The 23275-nt window shown below is 33.9% G+C and overlaps 1 protein-coding gene across 3 annotated transcripts in view; it reads right to left on the reverse strand.

The window, feature by feature from the left end:
- Window positions 1–23275, reverse strand: part of LOC116168919 (soluble guanylate cyclase 88E-like) — a 62735-nt gene that overhangs the window by 25535 nt on the left and 13925 nt on the right. The window contains exon 1 of one of the 3 annotated variants that reach the window (XM_031484930.1): window positions 19481–19893. The exons of the other annotated variants lie outside the window; for them this stretch is intronic. The gene's annotated coding sequence lies outside the window, so the exon portion shown is untranslated. Of the gene's footprint in view, window positions 1–19480; window positions 19894–23275 lie in introns of those variants that run through there. 3 annotated transcript variants of the gene reach the window in all.

The following is a 23275-nucleotide window of genomic DNA, read 5'->3' on the forward strand; positions in this document are numbered from 1 at the left end:
CCTTCAATTGGAATCGCTTGTGCATACTTTGTAAATGCGTCTATTAGGGTAAGAAAATTTTTGTTGTTATAAAAGAATAAATCCAAGTGTATATTTTGAAAAGGTTTACTAGCAGTTTCGGTTATCATAAGTGGAGTGTAAGGGGGATGTCTACCATATTTTGTGCGTTGGCATATTTCACAAGAATTGATAAAGTTTGTAATTGTGGGTTTCATATTTTTCCAATAATAATTATTTTTAATTTTTTCGAAAGTCTCATTTATACCTCTGTGATTGGTTTTACCTTCGTGGTAATTTTTTATTAACATTATTTGTTCTTCTGGGTCTGTTATCGTATTGACTATTTTTAGACAACGGAATAATTTGGGGCCTTTTTCTAAAAAGTTATCTATAAATACTTTACTAAAATCTTCGTACAATTGGTCTGTATGGAAGTACATGCAATATGTTTTAGAGTTTTTCTGCAGCGGTTAAATCTGATTAATTTAATTTTGAAATAATGAGACTACGTGCGTCTTGAGATCTAATCAAAAATTGTATGGAGTTTCGTTTTCACAAAATAATTAAATCTTGTACAAGACAATTAATCTGGCCCTGGTCACAAAACTTAAGTTTAGTGCCGTTTTAATTTCGTTCCACGTTCTTAATTCTATTCTAGAACCTATGTGACTCAAGCTCTACCTGTTAATTTACTTATTATCGCTCTTAACTTAAAATTATTCAAAGTTTCGTTTACTGGATCATACAAATGCAATATTAATAGTGTCTATACATACAATTTAAGTAATCAGTAATTTACGGGTCATTGTTTCTGGATTTTCAATTTCGTCAATTATTTCAGCTTGTCCGCTAGTAAAAGCGTTAGCAAGTTAATTAGCTTACACCTTTTATCGTAGATTTATTTATAATGAAGATTTCAATGTTCAAACCGCCCATAACATAACGTATCATAACGAAGTAATGGAAATACCGATTTTCAAAATTTTCAATTTAAAAGAAACACACAAATTTTATCTGTTCAATTTTAGTAACAAATACGATGGTATAATTGGTATGGATCTCTTGAAACAACTTAAAGCGAATTTAGATATTAGTGCAAAATTACTTGTAACACCATGCGTTAAAATACCTATCATTTTTGAAAACGAACAAATTCGAAATGTAAACATCGACACTATCAAAAACAAAACCCATGAAAATGATTATGACTATTTTATTCCCAGTAGAACAAAACAAGTGGTTAAGGTACCCATAAAAAATTGCAATCCCCATTTAAAAAATCAAGTAGGTTATTTAGAGTACCAAAAATATCAAGATAGAGTAGAATCACCCCGAGCTTTAGTCAACATTATAGACAACCACGCAATAACGACTATAACAAATTCAAATGAACACCCCGTTCAAATAAAAATTAACCAACCTTTAGACATCGAAATTTTTAACATTAACGAACTTAATTTTGTAGAAAAAATGGAAACCGATACTGAATCACGGACCTCCTATTTTTACCAAAAGTTCTCGATACCCCGAAATTCAATGTCAAATTCAAAAAATGCTCGATCAAGGCATAATACAAGACAGCAAATTTCTACCCTAATAGACGCATTTACAAAGTATGCACAAGCGATTCCAATTGAAGGAAAAACCGCGATCAATATCAGTAACGCTTTAATCAAATTTTTCACATCTTTTGGCGTACCCGAAAAAATTATAATTGACAAAGGCACAGAATTCAATAACGACACAGTGAAAGAAATTTTAAAAGTGCACAAAATAAATGTTCATTTTACTACTCCTCAACATCACGAATCAAACAGCCCAATAGAACGTTTTCACTCCACATTAATTGAACATCTCAGAATCTTACAAGAAAAATATCCAGACGATACTCAGAATTTGATAGATTATGCAATAATCGGCTATAATAATTCAATACACAGCTCAACAAGTTTTACACCTTTCGAACTCACCTTTGGACATACAAAATCCCGAAATCCAGAAGAAATATTTTTACCCGAAAGTTTTTACTCTGATTATGCAGAGAACCACAAACAAAAATTAGAACACGTTTACAAAAATGTTACCGAAAAACTTAAAACACAAAAGCAAGAAATAGTAGACAAACATAATAACCAAGGAAACGTCAACTCCGAGTTCAAAGTCGGACAGAAAGTATTCAAACAAAATCCAAAATCCTCCCGCGGTAAAAAGCATAACAAATTTTTAGGACCATTTACAATAACTAGACTTTTAGAAAGAAACCGTGCCGAAATAAATCACAAAAACAAAAGGGAGATAGTGCAAAAGAACTTAAAAGACCCCCTGTTGTTACAGGTTCCTCATCGGAACAAACGGACAAGAACCCCCCAAATTCATCCCAATGAACGACAACCCTGGCTTACTACCTTTAAAAATAGGTAACGCCCAAAATAAAATAGACCATTGGTCGTTTATTCAAATTTACGATATAAGATTATTCGCTTCGCAATAAAACGCTTTAGAATCCAACACTATTATAGTAATACCATTGTATTAATAATACAATGGTAATACGATTAGGTATAAGAACGAATTTCAAATTCGTACAATCTCATTTATCATTTAAAAGAAAACATTTACACACAAATTAAACAATTATTAAATCCTTTAGATCATAAAAGAAAAAGACGTGGACTAATTAATAGGAACAATTATAAAAGTTTTGATAGGAAACCTTGATCAAGAAGACGCAGAAAAATACGATAAATCGATTTCCACCTTATCAGATTAGAATAAAAACTCTTATGCATGAACCAATAACACTTTTACAAAATCCAATTAACCTTTTTAAAACCAATGTTGAAAAACTGGCACATAATCAATATATTTTGTAATCCAGAATAATGCAAATTGAACACGTTCTTAAATCTATTGAATTGGGAAAAATTGAAACTCAGCTATTTTCTGATTCAATATCTCAATTACCTAATAACAGCTTTTTCAAATTATATACGATGTTGTAGAGCAAATCGAGACGGCTATTACTTTTTCGAAATTAAATACTTTCCATAACTCAATTATCGATCCAAATGATCTATTAATATGAAATGAATTTAATAAACCAAGAAATGTATCAAAATAAACTCCCCTTTGAACCCACATTAGATAATATTTTACAGTTCGAAAAAATCATTGAAGATAAAAGCTATAGCAAGGGAAACGAGACCGTTTTTGTTTTACAAGTTCCTTTAGTAGAAAGAGAAAATTATAATTATTACTATCTATAGTCCCTTCCGATAGACACAGTTAATCTTTTCCAAGCAATATTTCCAAAATCCAAATATTTAATCCTTAACAAAAAATCCTATATGATCTTCGACAACAAATGCCGAGAAATCACGTCAGGAGAATACATCTGCGAAGAAGGCAACTCATCAGTAACAATCAAGAAAAAAGAAGATGCCCCATGTGAGGTCCAAACTCCAAATGATAAGATATTCTCAAGATACGTTAAATTGCGCCCAAATACCCGTGTCAATCAATAATGTAAAAGTCCCAAAAGTGGAAGATAACAGTTGATCGTCTTTATTTATGCCCACGAACATTGTCGTTATTCAACAGCGTGGTCAAAATAAAGATAACATACTGCTTAACGGCGCATATATTCTACAATTAAACCGCGTTTGTGACATTCAAATCGATAATATAAAAATAAAAAACAACGAAAACTATAAAAACGACTTTAAAATAATCGAACTTCCAAAATTAAAATTAAATGATACATTTCAATTGCAAAAATCACAACTACAATTTAAACCTGTCAAAACAGACATAATTAATTTGAACGAACTTAAAAAACATTGAAAGTGCTCTAGAAGTGCAACACAACAAACAGTGCATTTCAACAACATTAGTACCTATCTGAACAAAATTAACATTATGTATTTATAATTTTACTTGTGATTTTCATATAACTTACGCCTACAAAAATAACATTTGGCCAGGCTTTTAAACCCAAAGAGGAAACCACCGACATAAAGTTAACAAACCCTAGCCATATGATTTGTATTTAAGGTTGGAGTTATGGTAACCCTTCACACAACATCAGCAAATTCCTTCAATAAGGAAACCTGATAATTAGGTATATGTACTTTTTACTATTGTATTTAGTTAAATTCAGTTCGCATTGTCATTGTAACGTTGTCAGAAAAATTATAGTTGTTTTTTAAATCGTTTTCCATAAGCGAACAACAGAATTACCAAAAATTAGCTAATTTAGAAATGATTTGGAAGTGAATTAACACATTAGCTTCTTTATTCTTTAAAGCGCGGCCCAATTTCTGTTATATGCCAGTAAATTAAACCAACGCGTTGGGTTAAATGAGGAAAGAATTATATAATTTGTTAGCTGAAAGTTGTTTGTAAAAGCGAAACAAATGTCAAATGCAGGCAGGGATTAGGGGATTTGTGAAAAATGTCTACAGTATTTTACATTCTATAAAACAGCTTGCGAAAAGGGTGGATTGCACGACGTTTTCTAATTTAATAAACTGTTTCAAACCAATATAGACGAGCGACAAACACGGACGGACGGACAGAAAGTCCAATTGATCAAAATGTAATCAATTAGTCTCTTGACCATTGTCAGGTGGGTCAGTTTCTAATAATTATAGAATGATTACGAAATGCGAGTTTGAGCGTTTTGGGAACGAAATGTTGTGTAGGTACTGTATACCCAGTTCCGTTTTCTTTTCCGTCCATGTCAGCAATGCTCATGAAACATGCGTTTTTGAGCTTGGATCGTTTACGATTATTAAGGATCCTCCGATCCTTTACAGTTTTGTATGGTTGTGCGTCCTTTTGCCCGCCTGTTCGTCTCTGTTTAATATAACTCTTATAGTTAAGATAACAGCTTTTAATTTGTTTCGTCCGTGTGCGGTAGAGCTATTTTGAAAGTGGCCGATCGTATTAAAAATTGGTGTATGGGTACTTTGGAGGTTAAAGTACCTATTAGTCCATTGAAAAGTTACATTTGTCAGAGGACGCAGTTTAATTTTTTAGATATCAAGGGGAGGTTGGTATAAAGTTAAATCCGAGTTTGTGTGGTTGCAGCCCTTGTCCCGCGGCCGCCATCTAGGAAAAAGGGGGGCAAATGGTTTTTATGGTTTATCTGACAAACTATTCACACAAAATGTATTCAGACATTTTTGAGTAAAAATAAAATTTTCAACAACGTTGGTTCAGTAACTTTTAGTCGTAGAACCAAAAATAACAAAGTTATAAACGAAAATTGGTGACCATTTTGTAAACAATTAGTCCTTGTAACTTTTTTTCTGGTCATTTTACAAAAAAATGACTTCAGGTCATTTTTATAGAGGGGTTTTCAACAAACAAACTTTTTCAAACTGGGTAACTACAACGACCCTGAAGAGTGGGGTTGGAAAAAATATGGACAAATATTGATGCCAGTACAAAGCTCAAAACCTCCAGTACCCCATGAGCTTCTGAAGTTGATTTTCTGCCGATGCAAAGGAAACTGTGGAGCAATGTGTGGATGTCGGAAAGCAGGTCTCAAGTGTTCTGCAGCGTGCTTTCATTGTTCGGGGGAGACTTGCAGCAACATAAATGCACATATCAAAATTAATTGAAGAAAATGATTTTGAAGATGAACCGCCGACAATGGCGCCACTTCATTCTCCGGTTTTCCCTACTACACTATTGGATATTGAAAATCAACAAAATCATGATCTGCAGCCTGGTCCACCAAAAAGACCAAGGAAGTAATAATGTCGACGTTAAATCGTTAATATTTCTGTACAGTTTAATACTGGAGCGCTATAAAATCTTAATGAATGAATAAAATTGAAAAAGTTTGTAATGAAAATTATTGCTTCAAAACCCCCTATTAAAATGCTCTGATGGCGTTTTTTTTGTAAAATCACCAGAAAAAAAGTTATAACTGCAACCCCACAAACTTGGATTTAACTTTAGACAAACCTCTCCTTGATATCTAAAAAATAAAATCGCGTCCTCTGACAAACGCACGCTAAGCCCAAAAAAATGTAACATTTCAATAGACTATATTGATTTTCAGGAAGTTGGGTCAACACGAACAATAAAGTTATAGGACTTCGACTGAATCGAAAACAGGAAAAACTGTGGCCTCAATATAATACTAATCAATATATTTCATCCCCTAGGTCATTTGTAACGATTTATTCTTAACTTTAGCTTTGTTCAAGGTTTACTACTTGTCGAAAACCCCCCGTAACAGTTAAAGCGATTTTAACGCGGAAATTACAACGCATTTTCTTGGGCCTTTTCCGGTAACTTTTCGTTCGACACGTTGGTCGAAAGCTAATGGCGTGTTAATTCCCTTAAGGTGGATTGAACTTCTTTGACGATTCACCGCTTACTTGTGACTTCGAAATTGGGTTTGGTTCGATTTGCGTGGTAATTTAGGATCTGAATGGAAATTTTACACGCAAGTGATCCGGCATTTGCTAACGCTTTCATTATATCTTTTTAGACATCCAATATCTGACGGTTGATCCAACGTACATGAATTTTTGTTTCTACGCCCTCTCGTTAACTTAGAGATAGGTGCGGACGTCTGTTTTACGTAGAGGGTCCTTCGTCGAACTCTCAACAGCGACCGAGTTTACTGAAGGTAAAATGTTACGATTACTATTGTGCTTCGATATCGTATTTCATTCATTTTGTTTTTGGGAAGCCTTTAGTTATTTATATAGTCAATTAATTACTAATCGATCATTTTCGATTGGGAGGTTTGGTTACTTAGGGGAATTTTAATTGAACATATCATTTACGAAGAGTTCGAGGCCCGTAATTAGTAAGTTTTAATATTTTGTATTTGTGAGATTTAGTGGACTGAATAAACCAGTATTTCTTTTCGATAATTTGGTGTCACTGTTATTACTACCCTCGAACCTTCTCAATTTCATACGGGGAGACTTAAGATAGAAATTGAGTGGCATTCAACCTTATTTAGTCCGGGAAATAAAGACTGAAAATGGACCATTTTCTGCAGAACGAGAAGTATTTTTTTGCAAGTCATGGAGGAATATCTAGTGGTTAAGAATCCAAGTTTTCGACCTCCCACTCCTTGTGCTTCCCCCGTACCACACACAAAACCCCTGAAATTTGGTTGGTTTCTTAGTTTTTCAATCATATCTTTTTATAGGTTAACTGTACAAAAAAAATATGATTATTAGAAATTGTAGACCATAAAATTTTACATAAATTTATTGAATACTTCTTTTTCGTAAATTTTTTATTTCAAAAGATACAGAACTTCAAAGTGTTCTTTATATTGTACATTCCGAAATTTCTATGTATGTACAGGGTGTAAATCGAAAAGTGGAACATAGGCGTTTAACATGGGAAATTACTTTTTCTTTGCGCAAACGTTTCCTAATTATTTTACGCAAAAATACTTCAAATAAAAGTTATAGAGGTGTAAAGTCTGCATCTAAATCATGTGAAACGATTAGTCTACCTCTTCTTGTACGCGAAAAAATTAATTATAAAGATTCTGTTTTCACGAGTTTTAGTCTAGATAGCCATGGACCATGTTTTTCTTTTATCATAGTCCATGGCTACTTAGACTAAAAATTCGTGAAAACAGAATCTTTATAATTAATTTTTTCCATACAAGAAGAGGTAGAATAATCGTTTCACATGATTTAGATGTAGATATCTGATATTTATATCTCTATAACTTTTATTTGAAGTATTTTTGCGTCAAATAATTAGGAAACGTTTGCGCAAAGAAAAAGTAATTTCCCATGTTAAACGCCTATGTTCCACTTTTCGATTTACACCTTGTACATATTTTAACGTTTAAATAAGTATCGCCATTGTTATCGCTTATTCACTATGGTTGTTCGGTCGGTCGGCCGGCCGCAAATAATTACTGTCGAAGGAATCATCGTAGAATCATTGAATTTATAACTATTAAATTCAATGGTAGAATGCTCGGGTCTAAAGCAGTAGCTTTGTGTCACAATTCTTTGCATGCAGATTACTTATGTTTCAAACTGTAGCATAAAATGAGTTTGCTAATAAAACCTTGATCAGTTGCACAAAAACGTAAGTACCTAGCTTAAGTAGCTCGACGTGTTGAGTACTTTCTAACTTGTTTATTTGAAATTTGTATTCAGAAATGTCATTATCTAAGTGTGATCGAACAATAAACAACAGAGGATTAAATCACTCATTTCAATAGGGGGTGGAAGGTTAAACTGGATCGAAAGGATTAGAAAATATAAGTAATAATCGTTGTACTGTTTCATGTCTGGCTAACTTATCAATCGCCACAAGGGGGTTGAAATATTCATTCCTACGAGGACGGGGGGATAAAGCTGAACAGAAGTGACACAATTTTTTTAATTTCAAACGTATATTAGAAAGCGCTACAATGTCACAGCAAATACCCCTACTAGCAAGGGTTGAAAAATGATTATACATCCCCTTTGGTAAGGGTGCAGAGTAGGGGGATTTATACCACGATAAGTTCAAGATATTGTCTCAGTGAACTATTACAAAGATATGATTGAAAAACTAAGAAACCAACCAAATTTCAGGGGTTCTGGGGGTGGTACGGGGGAAGCACAAGGGGTGGGATGTCGAAAACTTAGATTTTTAACCACCAGATAGACTGTCTATGACATGCAAAAGAAAATGGAACCACTTAACATTTTGCAAATTAAAACCCTGTATTCCCTGGATTAATTGTTAAGGTGCTGGTAACGAATGACCGAAGATTATATGCCCAGAACGAATCACGCTTTTGTTTCATTTCCTAACCCTGAGCTAGTCGGCCGGGGTGTGAAATAAAAGCAGCGCCACCTCTGCCTACTGTTATACATGATCGAGTTTCGTTAAATTATTTCCTATTAACGAGTAGGTGTGTATTCAATATATAACTCTTCCCTGTGGCCTAGGTCTAGGTCAAAAGTTTTAGAGCAAAATCGTACCCAAAATTATTCTTTACACATGAATTTGGAGTTGAAAAACGCACTACACGCATTATCTTGATGGCGAAAGAGCACATCACAAGCACATTTGATAACCGCTTGTGTGTGACTCAAAGACGTTAAATTCTTTTTCCAAGGCCACATGTATGTTGATCAAAATATGTCAAAATCGTTATTCATTCACTGAGATCGTTGGAAAAAAACCAAGAGCATTATTTCGATGCCCAAGACATGAATTTAGTAATGTATTTTTGGCAACAACCTTGTCAAAAGTAGATCAAAGTTAAAATTGTCGTTAAAAAAATGATGGTAATATTGAGGGTCCTTCAATATTCCGTTGCATCGGTTTATTTCAGTCAACTCCTTTCGACAAAAGCCCTAGCTACCTGCAGTGTACTAAAAAATATCAAAAATGTTGTACCTCATTAAGTAGCTGCTTCCCTGCATCCATAGCTTCTCACACCCCCCACAACACACATATGAGTAAGTTTCAATAAGGACACGATGCGCACTGTATTGCGGCTTAGGCACAACTGATAACAAAATGAATAAGTGAAAATTCTCTTATCAGTGCGAACGGGTTCTTATTTAAATCTACCGTACTTTTAAAATGAAAGTTGTACCTACATTCTATACAATTGATATAATAACAATTGTTTTTTGTATCAACACTTCATAGATCGCGTTTTAAAATTCGATATCGTTTTCCCGGTTTCGCAGCAAATAAGGCAACAGTTGATGAGTTTTATTGTGGATACTGGATAACTTGGCATTAAAATTAATACAGGCCAAAACGAAAACGAAAAGTTACGCATTGGTCACACGAAATTAACACCCGGCCATCTCTGACGGTGACAAAATTCCTGAAACCTTTACAGAGAAATTAAACGAATACAGAATTGCTATGTACCAATTCCAGTCACACGAATGGGCCCCAAGACAGGTCCCTGGGGGACACCCATTTGCACAGTTGCTTATCTGTTCACCCACTTAGTGGACATGTTATTAAATCAAACCTTTTCTAAGGGAAAATTCAATTCAAAATGATTATTGAGGCCTCATCATTGTTTTAAAAACTAGTTACGTGTCCGGTTTCGTTGGGTCTGCACTTTGAGACTTATCTAAGTTTCGTCGAAGATAATGAAAAAGTCGCCCGATGGTGACCCCGGTCGGCCCTCCCAGATTGCTGCATGTGACAACTTCAATGTTGTCGCTGTCAATGCAAATTTGCGGAATTTGCGGAGTGACGCCATTTTGAAAATATTTTAGTTCAATTCATCATGTGACAAACCCCTTATAAACCAGTCAAATTAGCTTTAAAAGTAGTATAAACTAGATGTTGTAATTTCACTCAACGAAACCAAGCGTATCCTATGTAAAAAAATCCGCTGAATCGGAAAATCATAGTCCCGCTGACCGAAAACGCCCGGAACATATTGTTACTAACAAAAAACGAAGAAAAAATGAGAAAATGTCTGGTTTTTTCGCATTTGACTTCGAATATCTCGTTAACTATTGCTCTGAGGGAAAGAATGAATAGAAATGAAATTGTTTAGAATAAAATTTTCTATAAGATACAGTTGGTCGGAAAAAGGTCGGTTGAAAAAGATTGTTTTAGGGTTAAACTATGTATAAAAAAATTGGGACCGCTCTTGTAGTCCCTCTTTTAAATTGTTTATTTTTGCAAAAGGCTGTCAATGTAAATTGAATTATAGCTTGATGGGAATCATACAATCTTTTCTTTTTCAAAAACTTTATTTGAGAAATTTTCTTTCATGTGTTCGATCAATTTTTATATTTATTTTTCGAACACTGATATATTAGCTGGTGCAACATACTGTACATACCTGCTTTTAATCATTATAATATTACCTATTAGATTAAAAAAATCCTGTATGTATACTCGTGGTCTTATTGATCGAATTGGAACAGCCGCAAGCAACTGATGGATGGAAAGTTATTTACTTTATTTTCAGGAAAGAAAGACAAACTTAATGAAGCTACTTTTTTCCAGAATTTATGGTTAGAGAATGTTTTCTTACAAACTAGAACATCCAACTCCGACATTTTAATTTAATTTCGAATAAGTGCATGAAAGGATTTTATAATACAGCTGTTGCAGACAATCACTTTGATTAGTGTAATATATGTAAATTGTCGGATTACCTAATCCAATTCATTCAGAAAGGAAAGATCGTTGCACGTGCAGTCTTGATTTGACTATTAGATTGCTATATTTGTAAAATGATGTCTAGAATATGCCGAATGAATAGCGCGGGATATAAAATAAGAGATGATGAAAGTTCCGTACGTCATAATCATCTGCTGATACGAAAGCATCGTCATTTTGTGCGACTAGTTTAGGCGCATTCACTCCAATGTCTTCAATTTCCTTATTTATGATATTCAGGCAAATTGGTACAGACTAGGTCGAGTTAATTATTTAATCTGAAATTTCATCTAAATCCGTAGCTTATTGCAATTAATTTCAAACACATCCTTAATATCCTCTTTACCCTATCTTTCACTAAAAACACACCTGCGTGAAAATCCGTCGTCCATTGTTTGAGTTTCTCGAAGAGTCCCCCTGCCTATGCGCAAGGGCTTACTAGTTTGTTCTGATAATAATTTACTGCGGGATGGCATTTACTTTCGAGATTCCACTAATCGATGGCAGAGCAATATGCCCTAAAAAAAGTCATTCCAATATTTAAAGAAACAGTTTCGCCCAGTAGACGGAAAATACATAGACGTCGTTCTCTGTTTGACGCAAACGAAAAAAAAGGATGAAATTTTGGAATGAGTGCGATGATTGACGGATTTCTTTTTATAGCGGACGAGCTCTACCTTACTTGATTTCCTATTAACCTTTTGTCGTGACGAAAGCCATCAATGCAATTTTACATGGCTGAAAATTGTCATTGAAATCACCAAAGACCTTTTACGGTCGCATAAAAACTGTATTTAATTGTGTTACGGAAAAGTTTATTGCCTCAATCCTTTATGATTCAAATAAGAAAACTCGGAAAAGATACTCTTTGCATGGTTTCGTAAATGTGTTCTACTGCTTGTCGTAGCACTTCCAATTTTTTTTACTACAATTTTATTATTAAACTATTGGAAAACGTTGGGATATGAGTTATAAATCCAGAAAAGAGATGCTCAAGCAGCGACAACAACAAAATTCGACTCCCAAAAAATATGTTTTTAAAGCAAAGGTAATGAACCTATTTGTCATGGCTTTTTTTAAATGTTTATTTAAATGCAGGGAAATGAGAAAAAACAAAGTACAATGAGGCCGTGCAAGAATTAGTTTAGTTATAAAATTTAAAAAATATACCTTTTGGCTCGGCCAATCAGGTGTAAGCACGGGGTGTAGGTAGATTTTTTTCCGCAATCTTATTCTAATATGGCAGAATTAGCTGATTCGCGAACTCAACCGAGATATTTATGAGTTACACCAACCCTTAAAGTTTGGTCGAAATCGGTTCAAAATTACAAAAGTTAGAAATACTGGTATACTGGTAATACTGGTTAAATATACTGGTACCATTACAATAGATAGATAGAAATCTACCTAAAATACAAGCTTGAAGTTTATTAATTAAATAGGTTATTTGTTGGGAATGGATTCTAGTCATTGGCGTAACTACAATGTCTCAAAGGTACGCAATGGGGACGGGCTCCGACTTAAAAGGGCCCTCGTCCTTCAATGTTTCCTCACCCAGTAATGTGTCATTTTCCTGACTTTTATGTAAGCAACAATTTTATTATATCTGAATCACAATTAATCTCCGTTTTTAGACCTTTAAAAGACACGTGCTTTAAAGGGTTCTAAATAATGTTACTTCAAATATGACTAATGAAATTGACATCTGGGATTGAAAAAAATCCTCCTTCTGACGCCTCCACAATCATATAAATGCGCCATTGTGGTGGATTTCACTAAAAACCCTCTACAAAATAGTATAAGTACTCAATTTTTGCGGCGCTTCTCATAGCACGACCTCCCGACCTTCTATTGGCGACACAAGAAAAAAAACCACGATTCGAGCTCGTTAAACCGCGTGACAAAATTCGCAGCGGAAGGTAACTTTTGGGCGCCCGAAATCGACTACGACTCAAAGACGCGCGCCTTGCAAAATATGGTTAATTTCGATTTTCTCCGCTAGGGAAAAAAAATACGCAGGAGTTCCGTGTCTACAAGAGCTTTCCAACTCCACAATCGGACAAAAACTCTAGAAGATAGGAAAATCCAAAAATCACCACGTTGGTAAACCACGCTCGAGGATGGTGAGCAGACGTCCCCGTCCCTAAAGTTCTTACTTGCACGGCCCACGGTGGCGGAGTAGCTACCGCTGGTGCTTGGTGGCTCATCAAAATTGCGCCCTCATACATTCCCCCCTCTTCACCCATTCGCCGTTCAATTAACAGCTTGGTAGGTGTAATAAAAACAGATATGTATAGGGTGTTCCATCAATATCAAAAAATATCAAATATCAAAAAAATGCTAAACGTTATCTAAAAATAGTGTCTTAGTAAAGGGATATTTTTATCTTTTCCATAGCCTGCTTATTGATTAAGATATAGCACCAAAGTTTTTCAAATAGAATGTGTAATATTTTATTAGTTTATTGGGGCAAAAAGATATTATACATTCCATTTGAAAAAACAAACTTTAGTTCTGTATCTGGAAAATTAAAAAATGCCCCCTGACTAAGAGACTTGTTTGCCATAACGTACTTATTTGATATTCCCACAAATATCCGAGTTATAAAGCAAAAACTCTTTATTGCAGTTTTGGACTATTGCGCTGTTGCCACGTTTGCGCAAGTCACATCAAAATTGACATTGTCGATCTATGCAGACATTGACTAATGGGGGTATTAGTCAATGATGCAGCTTTGAAAAGTAACCACGAGAAGTGTAAACCGCGTCACAGTATTTTTTTAGTTTTCAAAGTATCCCCCAAACACATCAAAAACAAGCAATTTGGAACACTCAGTACACGTGACGACGCGACGTCTACTACATCAATACTTTTTATTAACTTAAGTTTGGAAAAGCGCCCCCAGAACTGAGGTCGCCCCTCCCTTTACGCTGCCACTGGGTACACATACACTCATTGTTTTTACACAAGCGATCTTCTACGAGCCTTCATTCGCTGCTGGCCAGCCTGCCAAAAAGAGATGAAAACTACCTTTTTATAAACAAATTTGCAAAAATGCGCTAAAAACAACAAGACACAAAATTATAAAAGTTATGCACGAATAACAAATAAAGAACGAATAAATTACTTTCCGAACTCCGTAAATGGTGCAAATTAAAAGTAGATTTTATTAACTAAGAGTAATTTAATTTTAAATTCGCCACCCCTTTGTAAAATCGTGAATATCCAGGCATTTGCACCCCTATTGTAAAACTTAATCATTTCTTCGACCCCATGGCATAGTTAAATTTGACGCACGAATTGAAAAAAATATAAATAAATGTATTTATATTCTTCTAAAATGTATGCAAATTGGTGTGTAAATACAGATGCAATGAGTGATACATAAAGTTTGCAAAACTAGGTTAGGTGGAAGAGCAGTTTATACTGAACCTCCCCTTGTGGTTGGGTTTCTGAAAGTAGTACCTAGTTATTTTCCTTTTCTTTTCCTTTTTTTTTTAAATTTTATTTAAACCTTTTTTTTGTAACTTTATGATTTTAATAGAAACCAAATAAAGACTATTATTATTATTAAGATGCTCCATTTCCTTCATCGAATAAACGGAGACAATACAATTGTCTACATAGAGACTATGCACATTTTTGATTCGATGGTGCAACATTGTCTAAATCTAACTAATAGACAATTACTGCATTTAATAAAAAAGGACTGCAATTTACTCCAAACACTTTTATGTCTGTACAGAAATATCATAAAATCGGCTACTTGATCGAGTTTTGTATCTTGAATAAAATAACTTTTTTGCCAAGCTTGTAAAGTTTCATTGGGCAAACTTGACTCAACCAGTGGAAATAGCATAGCCGCATATTTTTCTCTTGTAACACCCAGTGAGACTCTAGAGACCTTAAATGTGACTTTACTGTAGTTGTCATCAGCCTGAGGATAACTTGACACGACCTCATTGCAGCCTTTTGTGATTAACTGTACCAAATACTGAAACTTTTCTGAAACAGGCAATTGCGTATCTCCGTGTATGTTTTTGAATTGGAGCCAGAACCCTGACCATTCCTTTAAATCGTCTTTCAAACACTTGAAAGTTATATATTTTTATTTTATGTTACGAATTATTTGATGTTAAAATGCAAATTTTTATAATTTCATTATCAAATTCTTAAATTTAGTTGCCGTTTTCAGTTTTAAAACAGCCGTCATTTAGCCGCAGGTGTCACATTTTGACACATTGGCGCATAGATCTAAATTTAAATCATTAATAATATCCGTTTGCACCGACAAATTGTCTCAATAATCGCAGCCATGGATATTAAGCTACACTTAAGCTAAGCTCCGCTTAAATTTGTCGGAGCAAATGGCCATAAGCCCCAGCCGCACCAACAAAATTAAGCCTTGCTTAAAGTTAAGTCGAACTGGCAACGATTATTAATGTTGCTATGGTATTTAAGTTATGCTTAACTTTAAGGGATACTGAATACGGTGCAATTGGCCCTTAGTCCTATAAATGAACGAAACCTTCTTGTGGTAGCTTAGATTCATGCTCTTAAGCCTTTGTTCCAGAAACATACTACTAATTAAAAACTTTAATCCAGTCTGCATTTTAAAATAATACGTTTTCCTGTAAAAATATAAAAAGTATACGGGAATTGAGCTTACTTAAATTCCTAAGATAAGTCTAAGATTCTGTATTCTGCAGAGAAATTTGGTAGATAAGATATACTGTGAGTTATTGCTTTAGAAATACATTCTGAATCTGTAGAAATAATATCCTGTTTATATCTTCTATCGGTTACTATTATTAAATAATGTATAATTTACTCTATTTTAGGTATTGAACAGCGAACGCGCGACTCTTCCTTTTGTATAGCATTAATTTGTCGCATGATTAGTTTAGTCTGGATTTTGAAATACAATTTTAATAGACAGCTCAAAGCCAGAACTACTTGCTTTTATAGACCCTACTGGCAATACCTACTATAACGGTAATTCAATGCAAAGTCGTAAACCATTAGTGCTAATTTATACAGACCTGCATTTGAAGCTTGAAGGATAATGATACTCGAATCGAAAGGACAATCCGCGAAAAGCTCTAATAGCGCAATATCGATTGAGGTAGCAAAGTGTACATTCGTTGACTCTCCGAATTTGAATGTATCGCGCAAAAAATGTTAAAACTCACAATTGTGTTTTATGCCTTTCGAACGTCATCTGTGCAGCTGAGTCCTCAACATTATTCCAGTTAGCATTACATTTTCGTACTTTTATTTTCTAAAATGGAATAAAAGAAATAAAACTGATCGACCTTTGCTACGGTATGCGTCGGTATCGTGTAAAGTGCGAATTTTAATAGTAGACATCGGAAATCCGGAACAAAGGATTCGGCGGTTTCTTCGCGAGAATTTACTTAATGAACAAGGTTTGTTAGCAAATGCGATCAGCTTAAAAATTTCTCAGACAAAACGAGTTTAAATAAAGGAAAATCCTTTTAGCCAAAGAATATACCAGGAATGTTTAATTTCGAAAGTGGAGGAAAGCTTTAAGTACAAAGTAAAAGCGCTTACTGCTCAATGATTTGATTGACTAGCGACCTTCTTTTAAACAGTTTTTTTTTACTAAAAAATTAACGTATTCTATCGTAGGAGATTAATGTAATAGGGCTGCATTCAAAATCTACAATTTTTAATTATCAATTCGTACTGCAAACAAAATGTTATATGTAATTTTACAATTAAACCTTCCCTAAATAGCTATTAATAGAGATTGATAAATTTTTTTAAATTTATTTATATGAACCCAGCATCAACTGTTAATTGTCAGTTATTAGCTGGAGAGACATTTACATAGAATGAGCATTATATTTTGTTGTATAGATCAATGTCTTTCAGTAGCACATTGTTGAGGGTTTTGTCAGGACATAAGTATAGTTTCTCTGTCATATACTGGAGGCTAATTGCAGGGCTAGCTCTAAAGGCGCCCAGGGCTAGTCTTAAACCTGATATTTGGATGAAATTAAGTTTTTTCATGATGTGCTATTTTCTGGCGCATATGGTGCCGTAATCTTGTTTGCTTCTAATTAAAGATTTATATAAGTTAAGTAAACAGGATGTGCTAGCTCCTCAGGTACTATTGGTCCAAAAATTTCTTGCACTCGTGTGAGATATGAGCCGTTTACGTTTCTTAGTTTCCAGGAAGTAATAAATAAGAAACGGAAAGGGATATTTACCTTGTAAAGAAGAAGAATTGATGTTTTTGGACAAAATATCACGTTCATAGAATCTGAAATTCGCGACCTGATTTTTATTATTACGCAATTTGAAATTTTTGGTGGATTTTCTTTTGCTTTTGTTGTCTTTGGTAATTTAGTTCGTGTATTTGTCTGGGCTACGCCAGGGTTTTTGTCCCGAAGAAGGTTCCCTTGACATCTACTGGTTGTGTTCGTGATATTTTTTTTTCTTATAAAATTATGAGTTTTTATTCAATTTCCTTTCCCATTTGTGTATAAAAAGAACACTGTCTGTATGGCACCATGACAAGCATTTAAGAGCTTGATTTTTACTTTCCGAAAAAAACACAGGCATAGTTTGTAACATGGAGGGCATTTCCTCTATGGTTGTAACTAACAAGATTGATTATTATCATTATTATTATTACACAATTCGTAACATAATTTTCAGTGTGCTCTCGCACTAAATTTCCCGGGAAACATTGGACTTTGACTTTGAAGATAAAAAAAAAATAGAATTGTAGATATGTACCGTATCTACGTACGTATTCTTGGCTTTTAGCAATAAACGTATATTAAAAGGTATACTGAGAGATGTCTTACTGTTATTAGTTTTACCTGATATTACAAAAGCTCGAATATGAAAGTTATAATTCCCATTCTGTTCCAGTAGACATTTGTTGTTTTAAGCAAATAAAATGTTTAATTTCGTATATGTAGGTTTTTTATAAAACGTTCTGTTCAACCCTGCTTTGTAAACTGTTCCTTTAAAAAGATAATCATTTATAAAATGAGTGAACTTGTCTAAACCTTTCATAGTAGTGTTCTCTAAATTAGCATAATAACTTTTAATCGTTTTTAGTTTCACAAATATTTGTAAATATATTCTTTTTTAACACAAAATTTGCAAATTTCAGACTGGATTTAATACAGAAGCTTAGAGCAATGCTTTTACGAGATTTGGGATTCCTGATTGATGAGTTGTCACATAATGTAAAAGAAAATGAAACCTTAGTTTTAGTGTATCTGTAAATCATGTTTGATATTCGAAGTTAAGTTGATATACAAACGGAATTAAATTCATTTAAGAGATGTCAGCAAAAATGTCCAAACTGGGTCACTTTAGTCTACAAAATCTCCTATAAGCAATGGAAATGTACAAATGAAATCGTCTCACTTGGCGTCTATTAGTTAAATGTTCGCACTGAACAGGAAGACTGCTATTTGGGATGTGTAATTCTCCATAGTTAAGTAATTGTTTAGGAAAATTGAAAGTCTCCAGCGTAATTTCAGGAAATACAACAGCGATCGGCTGAGACCATAATGAAATATGTCTGGAAAGATGTCATGCATGATGTCAAAATTTTAATTTTCAATTACATGAAAAATTGTTCAATACACTATTTTCATTAATTTAGTTTTAAGGCGCAACTTGTCATCTGGTATATATTAACAACTATGGTAGTTTATTTTAGTTCGTAAACATTCGAGAATTTCCTTGGTACTTATTGTTTTTGCATATCGATAATAGATCGTTTACATAGTCTACAATAAAAGTTGGATTTTGTAAATCCTTAAACGGTTGTTTACAATAAGGTTGTCTCCTATAATTAATGAAGATGCAGCAGAATCCTGTATAAACTCGAATTAGTTTCAAAATGCTTCATGTGATCTGATTTTAAGATACCGGACAAAAAATGTGATTTTATTTAGATAATAGATAAGTTGGCAGGTATTTCTGGGATAGGAGTAAGCTCCACACAAAGACCTAGCAAGGGGACCAAGTAGTGGACTATTTAGACCAAAGTAGTCTGAATATAAAAGTCGGAAATACTACTTTATTTCTATATGACTATTAATTGTGAATAATTGAGCATAACTAAATATAATAAGAATTAGAGTTCAAATTACATACACTCATAAATACCTAAAGAATTTCTTCGAGAAGGAAGGAAGGAAGGAAGGAATTCACTCATCAGCTGATCTGCAATCCGTTACGCAGTTAAGTGCGCTAAATATGTGGGTATTGTCATTGATTATATATTCGTAAGTATATAATCAATGGTATTGTGCAATAAAAGCATGGTGTAATTTACCTCTGTACATGGTCTTGTCTGTTCCCAACTTCGTAATCTCCATGTTACGGAAAATGAAGCGGTTCATCTTCATTCCACTTCATACGCCTTTTGGAGGTTTCCTTTGAACTAGTCCCATCCACAAGCGGTTCAGAAGCAGGGTCTCTTCATCGCATTCTTCTACTTAACGTTTCTTTTGTTGTACAACCTTTTTCATAAATAATATGGGACGACTGGTACACGTCAACTCTTCAAAATAGAATCAAATATCCGCCTGCGCCTGGGAAAGGAGAGTAGGGAAGAAGGGTGTGAAGTTGGAAAGAAAAATGGTAGGTAAATACTAAAGGCGGTTGGATTCATCGCCTTTAGTGCCCATTGATCGCCTTTTACGATCTCCAGAACGGGAGTGGACCAATTCTATCCCCGAACCCACAGGGGTATTATTATTATCGGTTCAACTTTTCTGATGCACTGTCTGCAGTACAATATGTACCGTACAAAATAACATTATTCTCATTGTGTTAGTTATTTGTATTACATTTTTATCCATGGTTATTATATTCGTTAAGGCTGGCTGGCTGTCCGGCTGTCAATTTGAACTTTGCTAATAACATACTGATCTTTAATACCAAAAATGCATATGCTGATTTACTTCTGGTTCAACGTCATAATAAATCTTGTTCATTATATTATGTTACAGCGTGTTTACTTTCAACACCTTCCGATAGTTGCACAAATTGCGAGATCTGTGAATTTTTTGCATAATCTTATCCCGGATTCGGGCATGGATATTTAGTATAGAGCTGCAGTCTTGGCTGAAACTTAAAAATAAAGTCCTAAAATAAAATATGGTATAACTTGGGGGACTAGATCTATAGACAATACAATACGTGCTCCTTTATTTTGATTTTGAGCTGATCTAGTTATTACAAATACACCATTACTGTAATATAATAATAGATCTAATAATTATGTTAAAACGTACTTAGTTACTTTTTCAAAATATGAATTGAGGCTTCGTACATTTTTGGTCGTTCTTTTAGAAGGGCGGTATTTAACATAATACAACGACCAACCACTCACATTTCGTTCCATTTTGGAAGTTTAGTATCATCCTGAAACTGATCTAAAAACCCCCTGGTGTCACCTGTGAATACGAAACGGAATGTTGTGCTCGGCAAGCGCGTAATAAGCTTTTATACAGTGACATGTTAAGTTGACTGCCCTAAATTTGTTAATTGGTTTTTGGGGGCCTGTCAAAATCCATCTACGGAATTCAACACAAACATATTTAATTTTTTTCACCTCTAGAGCACCCATTTACTTATAACACGCAACTTGGAAAAACAATTTTCGCTTTATATACCTGTAGTAGTAATTAGAAACATAAGTAGGTACAGCGTAATAACTAACTCTCAGACACATTATTCGAAAATAAACCATCCAAGTCAAGGTAAGTAAAAAGTTCGTTTGAAATTTACTCATAATAAGATTCCCTTTTTGAAAGCGTTTGCTTTAATCCAAAACTTAATTTGCGTTTACCCTTTTTGATGTTACAATTATGTAAGCATACAATTTTTTAATTCTGTATAAAGTAAAATTTTTACCTATGGTACTCCGTACTCGCATTCCAAATTAATTGCGTCTTTTTACAAAGTGTTCCAACTACTCATATACCTAACTTCCTGTCTTAAATTCCATCTTAACCATGATCCTTGAAACGTTAATGACATGAAGGGTTGTGTGATATAAGGGTTTTCAAAGTTAAGTCGGCACTATTGCTAACTTCGTTATTATAAATGATGCAAGGTAGTGTTTTTTACACTGATTACAAGAGTGAAAGCAGAAAAACAATAAGGAAGTTTTCTACAATTTTTAAAATTTCATAAACGATCGTCAAGGAGTTTCAAGTGTTGTGCTCTGCACATTGTATTTTTAACACAAAATGTAATTTACTTTAGAAAAATCCGATATAATGAAATGATACATCGTCCTCCAATAGAAAAAAAGTGGATATTTTGAGGATGCGACTCTCATTGGCTTCAATTGTAATTTGCGTAAGAAACACACGAGTTCTGAAATCTGGTATCTCTTATAATTACCAATAGTAATAGCGCTAGGCGCTTGTTATTATAAACTTCAATTTGCAGGGCTTTGTCTAAGTTTGCGTAATGTCTGTAAATTAGTTATCAGTTGGGTCGTACTTATGAGTAGCTTTGTTTATTTGACATAGAGGGTGCGTGCGTGATGTTTTCTCATGTAGGCACATAGCAAATTAGTGGATAACATAGCTTCAATTAAGTTTATAAAGATCTGAGTGCAATCGTTTTGGGAATTTTCCCTGTAGCTTGATAAACATTCTGTTTTAACGTCAGTGTTGGTTTCATTAATTGTTAGTTGGGGGTTGAAGATTAACTTACAGGGCCTTGATACAATTTAGGATATCTTGAAGATTTTTATACGAAAATGTAAAATATTTGTTGAATTTGTTCTTGCATGCAATCTTTTATTAATTAATTAGTGATTGATGATGCATTTGTTGAAAGACAGCATAATTGAAGAATTATTATGGGGAAATACTCAGACCTTCTTAGTGTGGTTTCCACTATTGGGATTTCAGAACCGACTGGGCATACGAATCATTCGTTCTGATTTGATGGGACGCGATTTCGTGAGTACTACTATAATTAATTGTAAAATGAAAATTGGAAAAGTAAGAAAGTAAGTGAGCACATTTCCTGGAAGGGTTTCACTAGCTTTTTTCCTTCCTTGTAATCAATGAAGACCCTAGAGCTACTCTCGGTTGTAAAAGGGTGACTTTTATTTGAATTTCCTCATCTCCTAAAAACACCCATAAAAGTTCTTTCATTTACGCTCAATTTCATTAAACATAATTTTTAAACTTATAGTCGCCCTTTTAGAGAACGTAATAGTGTAGAGCCAGACCATTTTTATGAATGTTTAGGTGGAAATTTTTAAAATATTCACCTTGATTATAAATTTAAACGTATCATCCCCTTAAAAACCCTATAAAACTTCTTTAATTTATGCTTAATTTCATTGAAAATAATGTTCAAAAATTTAGTCGTATTTTAGGGAACGCAATGGGGTAGAGTTAGACGATTTTAGGGATGTTTGGGTGTGACTTTTTTGAATATTCAAATAGAGTGTAAATTTAAACGTATCATCTCCTAAAAAGCTCTATAAAAGTTCTTTCATTTATGCCCAACTTCATGGAAAATAATTTTCAAAATTCAGTCGTCTTTTTAGGGAACGGAGTAGGATAGAGGGAGATCATTTAAGGGATGTTTAAGTAGAAATTTTTAACATATTCACCTTGATTATAAATTTAAACGTATCATCCCCTTAAAAACCCTTAAAAGCTCTTTAATTTATGCTTAATTTCATTGAAAATAATTTACAAAAGTTCAGTCGTCTTTTTAGGGATGGGGTAGAGCAAGACCATTTAAGGGCTGGTTAGGTAGGAATTTTTTTTAATATTCCGATTGAGTATAAATTTAAACGTGTCATCCCCTAAAAACCTCTATAAAAGTTCGTTCATTTATGATCAATATTTAATTCAAAATAACTTTCAAACTTCAGCCGCCGTGGAGGGAAAGTAATTGAGTAGAGCCGGACCATTTTAGGGAGGTTTGGGTAGGAATTTTTTGAATATTCAGATTGAGGGTAAATTTAAACGCATCATCTCCTAAAAATCCCTATAAAAGTTCTTTAATTTGTGCTCTATTTCATTAAACATAATTTTCAAACTTAGTCGCCTTATTAGGGAACGCAATGCGGTAGTCAGATAAATTT

Source organism: Photinus pyralis, unplaced genomic scaffold (genome assembly GCF_008802855.1).
Source record: "Photinus pyralis isolate 1611_PpyrPB1 unplaced genomic scaffold, Ppyr1.3 Ppyr1.4_LG4, whole genome shotgun sequence".
In the NCBI taxonomy this organism is placed as follows: domain Eukaryota; kingdom Metazoa; phylum Arthropoda; class Insecta; order Coleoptera; family Lampyridae; genus Photinus; species Photinus pyralis.